This window comes from Thermobia domestica, chromosome 14, assembly GCF_964235325.1.
Source record: "Thermobia domestica chromosome 14, izTheDome1.hap1.1, whole genome shotgun sequence".
In the NCBI taxonomy this organism is placed as follows: Eukaryota; Metazoa; Arthropoda; class Insecta; order Zygentoma; family Lepismatidae; genus Thermobia; species Thermobia domestica.
The window spans coordinates 34,943,731-34,957,222 of NC_137467.1; the positions used below are offsets into that span (position 1 = coordinate 34,943,731).

Genomic DNA, 13,492 nt, shown 5'->3' on the forward strand with positions numbered 1-13,492 from the left:
AACAAATTAGGTTGGGTAACTGCCAGAAGACACATGTCCCACAATTTTGTCAACATTTAGGCATAAATATGTATGTTCACAATATTTGCAAGAAAAATTCTTACCTTTATAATTTTGCATGTAATATTGCCACACGACCTTTCTTTCTGCCCATTTCTCGAAATGTCATCCTTTAGTTCACATGTAAGTGAAGTCCGAATACCTCTTCAAAAATTCAAGCCAGAGACAGGAGACAGACCGACGTCTATTATTAACATTGTTTTCGGGTTTATTAATAGTGCTATATTTCTATTTCTACGTAATTTTACATTATTTTACAAAATGTTTCCTTTTCATCATTTGTAAATTAGTACTTTGCTATTTTGGTTATTGTTTATCTTTGGTGGACCATCATATGCGCCTACTTTTCGCGATATTCTATTCTGATACGGTTGTTTTATGGCTTCATATGTTAAATTACGTTACGTTAAATTCAGACAGCATTGCCGAGCGAGCTTTAGCGAGTGAGGTCGGGATAGAGCCCCGCAGGGCTCTTTGTTTTCTATCTTCGTTACCAGCAATTCATTTCCTTTTCTCACATAAATCATTTCCTCTTACACTTACGGTTTGTGCAAATTCCCTACCGCCCTAAAAAATTGTGTTCGATACTTTCTTGAGTACTTGAACATCACTATCAACTCTTTTGTTCCGTAAATTGTCCTACGTTTTGATAGTTTTTGGCCCCTATACTAAACAATTACCCTACTTTTTAGTTCAAATGGAAATGGAACTTAAGAAAATCATATTAGTTATATAAAGTACAGTCAAATAATTTTAGATTTTTTAACGAGCTAATTCTTTAAAAACTAGAAGTAAGTCATAATATATTAAAATAAAGTAATTAGTCATATTGTTCTTATAATTTGGAAGATAAAGTAAAGAAATGGAAATAAATACCTTCCCGGGATTTTATAGGCCAGGAAGATAACCCTGGAATATTCAGGGTCTCAAATAAGAAAGTAAGGAATTGTTTGATTCGTATCTAGGCCCATTCTTTCTGTAAGGTCCTCGAAAATTTTAGTCATTTCACTTGTCTTTTAAATGGTGTGATTTCAAATTATAACCCCTATGGTGAAAAGCAAAACGCACGCCATTAATAGATCCAAATTCTAACATGTTACAAGAAAACGATTGGGTATAATTGTATAGCTATTACCTAGGATATTATTATCCCTTCCTAGATTGTAGAAAATGATAACTAATTATTTCACTCATCGGGTAGCGATAATGTGATTTGAAGTGAAAGAACTCCAACTTAGTCCCTCAGAGCGCGTAAATGAGAGGTCAAAATTTAGAGTAGGTATAAAAAAAGAAGAAATGGATGATTTTATTTTCTGTTATCTACAGACATAATTGTATGTTTTATATTGTATCATATAGCAACAAATGTGTTTCCCTCAGTTATTACGGATAAGACAATTTCAAATTCTATCCTTTGTGTTGAGAAGCGGAAAAAGTATTATTACCAACCACAAGTTTGATAATATTTCTAGAAAAAGGATTGGAAATATTTTCCTGACTTCGGATTTCCTTGTTTCGGAGGGGACGCGGTGGCTCAGTGGTAGAGCGTTCGCCTCTGGTGCTTGGGGTCCCGGGTTCGATCCCAGCCCCCGCCAAGTGAACTTTGTGGTGGACAAACACCGCGCTCGTGGGTTTTCTCGGGGTTCTCCCGTTTCCTCCCACTTTCTTCATTCCACCGTTTCACTCATCTCTCATCATACCGTCTCCTTTAGCCTAACCGGCATAACCGTGGGACGTAAAACTTAAAGATTTCATTTTTTCCTTGTTTTGGATTTGTACCTTTTACTTTCCATCTATTCTACAACCAACTTTACGGAATAAATAATTTATTTATTTTCATTTTTAGTAGTTAACTGTAACAAATTAGGAGTGTGATTTCTACAATTTAGAAATTTGTAAGAATATCTTTAGCTGGAAACTACAAAGAAATTTTCAACTCGTTCTATTTCAAGCGCTTTCAAATTCGATTTTTTTTTTTTTTTTGCGGTGCTCTGAGCCTATCCTAGAGGTATATATTTGACATACTGCTACTCTTTCTATAAGAGGCAAGTAACTCGTCAGTATTTTTTTTCAAATGATGGAAGTATTAATGTCCGTACTGACAAACAATGAAAGAAATTTTGATCGTAGCATTAAACTTGTTTCAAACTTGATGAGAACGGCTCCTACTCTGCGGATGGTATAATTTGAGACCGTTTCATTTCTTTTAGGGGAGTGAAATGAATTGAGATCTTATTCGAGAATATAGACGAATGTAAGAATAACCCAGGAACGAATTTTGAAAAAAAATTCCCAACCATTCTATTTGAAACATATTGCGAAATCTATCAGCTATTGCCAGTTCTTTTGCTTCTAATTGCAGAGAATGTAATTTGAGATCAAGATATTTCTTATTATTTGATTGAAATAAATTTTGTTACTCTGCTTTTAAATTTTAGGCAAGTGAGAATGACCTAAGATACAAGTCCTGCAGGATTTTGTATTTTTTATTTAAGAAAAGCTTTGGAATAGAAGATTAAGAATAGATTTATCATTACAAAATAACTATGCAAAGTATGTTTTTTGACAAAATAGAATCTTAGTACCTTTAAAAATGTGCCCAACGTCGGCCTTTTTTTAGTTTTCCTCTAAAGGGAAGTGGTCATTATGACTGCTAATCGATTTCTGAGTAACGTTAGTTTCAGTTTTTGTTAAGGGGCAGCAGCATTTTATCAGATAATGTTCTCGCAGTACTTTTGAGAACTGTATTTTATAATGGACTTTTCGTTCTTATATATAGAACTCCTGTAGCCTGACATCATCATTATTATTTAAATTCATTTCAAAACGATGTTAAGTCAAATTTCGTTTTGGGTTAATGAGATGTACTCATAAAATGCCAGCGAAGCGTTATTTATTTATTTATTTATAAATTAGCCCTGTACAGTCCAGATTAGGAATATAATTGTAAATACGAAATTATTAAATACATCCCGCCTTTCGAACAAAATAGTTTAGTAGCATAGAAAACTATACTGTCTAAGCTGAATTTCATTCTGGATTGCAGGTTTACATTAGGAAAGCACGATCATGGCTATGAATCCAAGGTTTTATGAGAGAAATATATAAACTGCTTTAAGAAAAACTATTGTCCACTTTTATTATATTTCTTACACGGGGGAATATATTCCATGATCCAATCGAAAGTGCAGGAACGTGAGAGTACAAGGAACTAAGACTGACGAGAAGGTTATGGTGCTAATGGTTTATAGTTTACTGTGTATCAGTTTTTTTTATGTATTTTGTGTTTCCACGTATATTTCCCTTTTTTAATTTGAACCTTTTCTCAATTTTTAAAAGTTATTTTTCACACTATTTTCGATAGAATTCCACCAAGATATGAGTTTTCTACCATTTTGTCAGTACTTGCGTGTATTGATAGCTTTTATCATACTTCATACTGCCTTTTTGGACAGTTCCATATTTTTTCACTTAAAGATGTAAACGCTCAGCTATTCCATATAAAATCAGGCAGTTTACGAGTGAAGCTTCAAAATTTAGAGTTAAATTTTACATTTCAAGTAGTATTACCAGTTGGCGAAAAAAAAGTGGAAGGCTGAGATTTTTTCGAAGTCAGTTTTGAAATTAAAGATACTGATAATTTACCAGCAAAATATTCCATGCTTGACATTTGTTTGATTAGCACTTGCAGAGAGGTCAAAGCTCATAGGATACTAGGAAGTAGCAACATAGCACTTGCAACATAGATATAGATATTTTCTATTTTGTATGCAAGTAGTATGAGAATCGTCAAACTAATTTAAATGATATTTTTAACTTGTTTATGGTAATGAACAATTTGTTAATCAACTAATTTATATTTTAACTGAGTGTGACGTGAAAAGTCACGAAATATCAAAACTGTATGCTAGGTGGCAATAATATCATGATAGGACAGCACATGATTTGGGTACTACATTCGTAGTGTCATCATTAGCACAGCTGCGGAACTATTTCCAAACAAGCAAACCGAGTGAAATGAATTGTATATACTCAGTCAGAAATGTCCAGTATACACTGTATTCGCATCAATAGTAATTGTATTTAAGCGCAGAACTAAACTTTAACAAACTTGAAACCAGAAACCTAATGAAACGACATAATGATCTTACCTTCCTCCAGACACTATTATGTTTGGACCTTGAATTTACCATGAAACCATTGCCACCAAGAGTCTTAGAAACACACAAATCTTGAGGGATAAGGTTGGTAGTTACTCTTCTTATACGGTTGGTATTTCTTATACGGTACAGCTTCTATACACTATTCATACAGTATACGGTACAGCTTCTACACAATATTCATCTTACCTTCTTCTTTCAAAAAAAAAAAAAAAAACGCAGCGAAATGATAGCTATTTCACAATAAGTTACTAGGTTTGGAAACACACCTGCTCGAAACACAGGTGCCATAGTGAGTCATCAAAATTGGCAGAAGGCAATTTTATATACACATCCAGGATAACAATGCTACCAACTTGAAATGTGCAAAATATAGCTACAGAACCAAATATTTAAACATGTACAAATTTTAGCATGAATTCCAAATTGAAAAGTTGAATATAATATAATTCAAAGATAGAGTAGTCACATAGATTGATTATTTTATATCTGTGGAATCAAACTTCAGAAAAACGATCATGTGGCATTTCACTATATTTGACACAAAAGCCGTTGATTGTAGGGAGCGTAAACCCATGGCCGATAGGTTAGTTCAGCGTTTGGTCTACCATACAGTAACATGTTAGTCATATTTGATGTTTAATCTTCTAGTATAAAAATTACAGGATCCATGATCTGTAACAATTTCCATCGTTTCTTTGTGTAATCCTCTTTTACCTTTCTTGAGCTCCTCCATGGCTAGCGGTTAGCATACGCGCCTTTGGCGTGGGAGACCCGGGTTCGATTCCCGGCGGGAGCTCATGTGGTTCGGATTCCACGTTAATCAGTAGATCCACGTCTCATATAGCCTCGCTGCTGAAAGGGACGCTAAACTAAAATCAACTCAACTCTTTTACCTTTCTTAATTTTAATAGTCGGAATGTATTATTTCAATTTTTCCTTTTATGGTTAATTTTCACCATGTTCTGCATTTTCTTTTGATGATTGTTTTTAGCTACATTACTAATCGGAATTTTTAGAATTAATTCTTAAATGGTCACCTATTTCTTTTTAATCCAATTTTTTATTACTTGTCCTAGTCAGCTAACCATTAACATTTAAGGAGGCTGGCGTTCTAAGAAATAGTAGCTCCTTAATCCAGGTGAATTGTTTCAGTGTATGTCTTATAGCTGGACACCGACCATGACACGCAAGGATATTTCTCCAATTGGAGCAAGAAAGAATTAATATTTCGGCATCATTTAGAGAAGAACTAGATAGATAGGATAAATTACATTCACGTTGAGTTCTAAGAGATGAAAATTAATGCAAACAAAATGAATATAATAATGTGCATCATGTTGAGACAGAGAAAGATGGACAAAACAGCAACATTTTAACTCTTAAGCATACACAGTCTGGATTTCTCTCCTGTCCCATGTTTCTGTTTGGGTTTTTCTCTTTCCTTACGGAATAAATCGCTTTTAGAATCAATAGCGAGCATAATTTACAATGCTTAATTCATTGAAAAACAAGCTGTAGACGAATGGAATGGAGAATATTTAGAATGAGTCTCACAAGCTGTGCAAATAGAGGAACAATCTAAGGCGTATGTTCAAACAGCCATATAACTGCACACTGCCATATAGTTGCCCACGGTTCCATTTCAATTTTTAATTTTATTTACGGTTTTTAGATGTTTATGGCTAAACATGTGGCTTCAGAAAGAAAACCTTGGATCTGTAGATCAAGATCAGGCAAATGTTAATCCACAATCTTCAGAACTTACTGTTGCGTCTACATATATGTAGGATTAATCGAGGTCTTGCATTGAGGAAAGCTAATCTATCCGACAGAAGCACTTCAAATTTGGTATTGGCGCACAATGTTGCGTATAACATGGACCGAAAAAAAAATAAATGAGCAAGGACTAAGGGACGCTAATGAAGAACAACAGATCATGAAAATAATAGTAAAAAAAAAAATCATGCTTGGCTACCTTATTCGGCACTCGATTTTATCACCATGCTGATAGCGAGAAATGCAATAGGAATTCCAGGAGAACGAAGACCAAGGATATAGTATGTAGACAGTTACGAAGAAGAGACGTTATCAAATTTTAAAACTGATTTTCCATGGTAGAAAAAAATTTCATAATTTCCATTTTTCCCACCTACCTATGGTAGGGGGGAACAGGAAGGAAACGATGATTTGAAGAGTGATCTCCCAAATTTACGATATTCACACTACTTGCTTAAGGATGATTAGAAAGTTGATTTCATAAATCTACGAAGCCAGTTCTACCTCTACAAGGAGGTATCCATGCGGGAACGACATTTCGTAGCTTTGTTAGGTAATGTTCGTGCAGTGTAAATAAAACTACGTAAATAATATGCGCAAGCTCTCGCAGGAATACATCGGAACTATATCGTGTTATTTTTTAAAATAACACGCGTTCAAATATCGCGTGGTGCAAGCTATATTTTACTCTCAAAACATATTGTTTTGTTATTAATATTTTTTTTCTGCATTTCTTGTAGATATCTTAGTTTTATTTACCAGTGCTTAGTGGAGGCTAGTTTTGGTCAAATATCTTTACACTTCTATTTCTTTCTTTTGACTCCATGGGTTATTCCTGTGGCCGTTAAATCGTGTTTTTTGTCGCTGTTAGAATCTTGTAAATATAATCGTAACGTTCATATTGATTTTCACCTTTTTCCCAAACGTTTTCACATCCCTCTCTCTCTCTCTCTCTCTCTCTCTGCCACTTGTTTATTCCGTTTATCCCAGCTTTGCTACGGCAAATCACGATTTCTTACGTACCTACGTTTTGTCATAAACCGAAGCTGGGGAGAACGGTAGACAAAGCGTAGATATCGTAAAAATGGAAAAGTGAGCAAATGATCAAATTAAGCTCAGATATTAAAAAACTAAAATTATCTTGCGGTGCAAATCACAAAACCTGGTTAAACTGTATAGAAAATCTAATAATACTGAATGTAATTCATAAAAATTAAAAGAACATCAAAAGGTTAAAAATGCACAAGTAACTTTTACTGTATATGTTTACGACCGCTTCGACTTCTTTAATTCCACCTTTATCTTATTTTTTTCTTTTAATACAGATGGCCGTATGGCACAATTGATAAATTAAGATTTCACGTACTCACAATAATCTTCGACCGGTCAACTCCTTCAGGGGCGTTGCAGTTATAACAATCTCAGACGTTCCACGTCGGATAATCCCAAGGATCCGCTGGAGTCCTCTGCTGATAGTAATAAGCGATCGTCCAAGCCGGCACAATTATTCCTTCCTTTTCAATGATTTGGAGCCAGAGTTTGTCTCACAAAACTGAAATTAGAAACGAATGTTAAGGTTCTAATACATATGTACTATTCACTTCACTACTGATTTCTGCACAATATTAGAAAAAATATTTTACACGAAGGAGTATGCAAATATCGTACAATCACTGATGATAAACTAAAAAAAAATCGGCTCTCACGTATGCAAACGGCAATTTAGCTTGCGAAGCTCAATCCGTACAAGGGGAGAACTCATAAGAGTATAACGTGTGTTTACTTTAGAACAATGCACCCTACACGCCTTCGTGTGTGCCCTTCCGAGCGACGACCAGGCGTTCGTGCAAAGCACTCAAGGTTCTTTTAGCAAACCAAAGCTTGTATATGGTCAGCCGGGAAAATCCCGTTTTTCACTCCTAGTATCGGGACCGGAATTATCGTCCTATTAGCTTTTAGTTATAGCAGTGCGTAGATGGAGGGTGATTGTCCCGAAAGTCAGATATAAAGAAACAGTCACCAGAAATGCAGCACTCACGTGATCAGTGTCCTCCTCCATATACGAGGCTTCGTTAATAAAGTTTAAAATTAACATATTCCAAAACTGGTGTCGAATCTGGCTTAATATCACGACTATTTTTTTTAACTGTATACATCTCAAATACGGAAGTAGTTCAAATTTACTATTACATCCAATTTTATTACTTATTTTATTAGAGGAAGAGTGCTAAAATCTATCACGTTGCAGTTGCTTGTAATCGATTCTGCATTCAAATAGTATGCTCATTTTTTCCGTTGAAATTCAATTCCAACTGGACATGGTTAAAATTATCCGTCTCCGGTTTCAACATTTATCGCTATAAAACGAAAATAATAACAGGTATGTAGCAGCTGTTGTTTTGTAAGTGATTAGTAATCCTGTTATCGGATTTTCATAGAGAAAAACTGTATAAGCTGTCGAGCAGCTCCTCTGCGATCGGGTCAGCGTCCCAACGATACGTTCTGTCTTCTTCCTTAGCTTTCTATTCAGATTAGAAGTGCTTCAAATTAACAAGTTTTTTCAACATTTATCTCTATAGAAATGAAAGAAAACGGATAACTAGTAATAGATATTTGAGATAGATCTAGCGTCCAAGTAACAGATTCCTTCGTCGATTTTGTTAATATATGGGAACATATTGTTACAGATGTACTACCTCATGTTTGAATATTGAATTCGCATAATTTGGAAGTCGATTGTGAAACGATATTCACTTGTTTAATTTGGGTATTGTATAAAATGTTTAATAAACCCCACCAGGTTGATACTTTTAACAATGCATAAAAAAGTTGTAGCTACGTAACAGATATTTGGCAGAAGTTACGTCAATGATTAATAAAAAAAATGTGACACCTTCACACTTTCTTTTTTACTGGCATGAATTTTAACCTTTATCCTGATTTGAAATATTATTTTAGTACTAGGCACTGCTGTTATTTGTTCGTTTTCGAGCCAATATTGTATGTTTTAACCAGTACAAGATTTTACCATTCCGACATTTCGTTGGTAAATTCACACATTCCGCTAACACCGTATCAGTTGTTCATAAACACAGATATTTTACGAATTTTGTAACTTTTTGAACTTCTTCATTATAGTTACCTTAGTGTAAACATAATGTTCAGCCGGTATTGTATATGTTGGTGATTCTACCTACCTGCACAATTGTGTAGGTCAGTGCTGAAAGAGTTAAAGATGGTTATTAACAATCAAAAAAAGACGTTAGATTTTGAATAACTTACGTAGCGTGAGATGAACGAAAATAAATTTTACGTGCTATATATTTAGTTAACAATTACAATAAAAAAACATCACATTTTTACACAAATAATGAAATCGATATGTCTACGATAGGCGGGCCACGTCGCTTGCGTCACTAATATGCTTGTGAGCTGTAAAACTTTTGTGAAATTTTGGTGTGTCAAAAAGGAAAAGATAATACTATAGGATACGATACTCTAAGAATGGGCTCTAATGATGGAAGTTGGCATGGTTTAGTGTAGGATGATACCCAGTCGAGAAGTTAAATTTATGAGTTGTGGGACTTCGGGTTTGGTTAATCAGTGGGTGAATGAGTTTCGCATATTCTTGAATTTATACTAAAATGTAAAGTGAAATATATATTTTACCTTTTAAGCTATTACTGCTAAAAGTACACATTGAAAATTACTATGAAAACTTCAAATGAAGGTCACGTTTCTTGCAATTGAGTTACTCTTTCGGTTTTCGTTCACAATTTCGCGAACGTATGTTCAGTATGTTGTACTTTTTTGTAACCAGCGAAACAAACACCTGATCACGAGGGTGCTACCTCTGCAACAAAGTGTGTAGAAAATCAATGCTTAACTTCAACTTTGAAATTTCACAGATTGTACAGTAAATACAACCAGAACCAAGCTTATGCTTATTGTCCCTGGTTCAGGATTTGTGCAGGAACTTGATTTAATTCGTACTTTATTGAGATGCGGACTAGTTTCAACACGCATTTATGCGAAGAAAACATATTTTGACTGACATAGTATAAACAAAATGTATACTTTCTTCGAAATGCGATGGTAAAGTCGGGAAAAGGTTTTCTTGAAAATTTATTTCATATGTTAATTATTATTATTATTTTGTTGTTTTTACGTTTTGCGTTGCTCTTGTTAAAACATCTAAAGAAGTCTATAAGTTGATTTGAAGTTCACAGCTTAATTTCACAACATCCCCTTGAAAACGTAGTTTTTCTACATTTTTTTATGCTAGCAAAATTATGATCACTTGAGTGCATCAGACAAAACGTGATGAAGTTCTGTAAATTGCATATTCATTTCATATCATATGGTAAATTTATGTATTATAAAATTTGCGCAAAATTGTTCCTTTTCATCTCGTAAGTCGTAGATAACATGCTCACTGGTATAGAGTAAAGATTTTTCATGATAAATTTCACCTCCCAAGCATAATCTACTCATCAGATACTCTGATTTTAGCGTAAGATTTATAGCTTTTCTCTTATTCGTAGGATATTCATTCTAGAGTCAGTAACGTAAGAAAAGATAAATAGTTTTCTAAATGAGATACATCATACATGTCTGGCTAATTCCAGACATGTAAAATTTAATTTCAATCGATTCAGCCATTTCTGTTGTTAATACCAGATTAGGTTGATGTCAATTTTTTTGTACTGAGGTATAATATGCAGATTGTTCGTCTTCTCACTCTTGAATGTTGTAACACTGCTGCTCGCGACACTTTTTTAAAAGTAAAAAAGTTATTGTGCCATCTGTCCTTTCTCTAACAAGAGAGACCACTTAGATTATAAGAGTTGACGTACGAATTTAATCCTCTTCCCGTCTTTATGATTCCCATTTGAATGTACGTAACGTAATAAAATGCTACTTAAATGTAGACGCTTAACATATTAAATTATTTATTTTAAACCGTTCAGCTGCCTGTATTTTATAATGTGATGCATAACAAATTTCTTCAATTTTTCGGTATTCGGAGTGTAGCATTTTTCTTCGTACGCCCTATTTACTTTTAAAGTGAAAAACAATAACGACTTGAGTGTTTCACGATGCTAATAACACTCGAGAGGCATTGTTTGCAAAAACCCTGTAATAGCAAGATTCCAAACCCAATATATATTTCGATTTGTGCGAATGACATTACACCAGGTTATGATAAATTTAAATTATATCTTTAGAGCACAAAGATAAAAACACTAGTAATAATCTAGGAGTAACGAAGGTTTTAATGGTTGTCCACATTATCTTAACGTGGAATTCTGGAATCGTTATATCATGTATTTCAAATAAGTAGATAAAAGTTACAAGAAATTGAAAACTCTATGCTTCTCAAAAGTTTTTATTTAATAAGAATGTATCAGATGTAACTACGTAGCTACATATCAATATACGCAAAATTTTACTATCTCAAGGTATCAGACTATATAAAATCGCAACTAGAAATTTGTATAGCTAAGGAAATCACGTATCTTGTGCAAAATTTTAAAAGTTGTTATATCGTCCCTTTGTTTCTTTGTAATCATAGCGACAGTTTTTTGTAGCTGCAATTGCAACAAGTTCTTCCGATTTGTAAATTTTCTGACACAAAAGTAATGATATATAATTAATGTTAGCGACAACGGGTCTCTATTTTCACTTATAATAATGAAATGTTTATTCCACATAGCACAAAATAAGTATTTTGGTATGCACCAGGTTAACTCTGATATCGTATATATCGTGACGGACATAAATCCTTGACCAGGTAATGGCGACTGCTTTGAAACAAATGCAGCTTATGAGAATTAGGTCTTTCATATCTGTATTTTCATGTGCACAAGAAACATACTTCTGGGTCATGATCGCAGTGGTTCTTGGTGAGTGGTGGGTCGTAGTGTGTCATGATGGTGGTGGGTCGCAGTGGATGATATGCTGTTGACCCACGACCGACTGACCAACCGATTCAATAAACTACTCCAACTGTGGCACTTCCCGGAATATCCGTACAGGTTTTGGAAAAATTCCAAACAATATGTAATGGTTACATTTTAGGTTAAGATATTGCTAGTCTACTGTTTCATCTTTGAATAGAATTGCGATTCGCCGTGGCTTTTTTCTACATATTTTTTCGTGAGAAAACGTTAATGAGCAATATAAAACACAACTTTTTCGATTCGGATCGGTTTGGGTTAACAGCTTGAAAATAAAATCCTTTAATGTCCAACGATTATGCCTGTTAGGTTAAGAAAGACTATGATTAAAGCAAGTGAATTATGATAGACAAATTGTTGGAATGAGAAAGTGGGAGTATCCCGAGAAAACCCACGAGCACGATGTCAGTCTCAACCTTGCTTGCCTTGGGAACGAACCACGCACCCCACACATCAGATTGTTTATTAGACTGGGTCTCACTTTCGATTCCCCATGGGAAAGCCTTTTAAATATTAAATGTCCTCGATGTATCTGTGTTCGTGTCCAGGTCGTTCAAGGTTATTGGAAACACCTGTAAAACAAGAATAACCAAGTATAATAGAGATAAGTTACGGAGATACTTTGGGTCTTTTTTAAATGTAATCTTGAATTCACTGTACTACACTATGTTATCTTGAGCAAAATCAGTGATTAATGGTTAATAAAAATTGGAATCGTAAACGTTTGCAATTCGCTACATAGCAACTCTTACATAAAAGAGCAATTCGCAACTCTTACTTAAAAGAGCGGGCTTAAGGTAGTGGCTTGATAATTCGCTTTGTGTGTTAGAGGTCCGCGGTTCGATTCTCTTCGAAGATATTCAGAAAAAAATATAATTTAGAATGTTAGTATTTCTGATGTGTAATAAAATGAAGAATTGTCAATTTCTCTTGTTCTTACAAGTTAGAGTTGAAACGACTTCTTTCACAGGGAAAACTAATTACATGACGTCACAATCTCGATTCCTACTGTCTGAAAAATTCACTTGTTTCGAAAACAATTCATGAATACAAATGGGTCATCCTTCAGGTCTATGAGTCACAAAATTGCCTGAATTGTTACTAACTGTTCTTCTACTCTCACTAGAAACAATAATAATGTTTCCTTCTCCATTTTCAACACGTTCCATATATTCGTTCAAGAAAAATTGATAAATAGTAACTATTGTTTTTGGTATGTTTTGATGATATTTCAATATAACGCAACCATAATCCAACGTCTTTTACCCAAATAAAGGGTGTTACTTCGAAAGGGTATCGTGATGAAGACAAATCCTACTTTAAGGCATCCGAAGTTTCGAATTTCATATTGTCCAGTAGCTGACACCTTTTTCCTCTCTTTGCAAAGTATCTCTTATAACTCAATTCCTCCTTATAGTGTGTCCAAAGAATTTATTTTCATTTTCGTAATTTCAGTATGCTTATTTGCATCGCAGTAGGACGCAATATTGAGGTATCAAATATTCAGTAATAATAATAATAAAAATATAGATA

General features: G+C 34.2%; 1 protein-coding gene across 3 annotated transcripts in view; it reads left to right on the forward strand.

Moving 5' to 3' along the window:
- Positions 1-13,492, forward strand: part of LOC145669623 (uncharacterized) — a 52,055-nt gene that overhangs the window by 9,865 nt on the left and 28,698 nt on the right. The gene's annotated exons all lie outside the window — the stretch shown is intronic.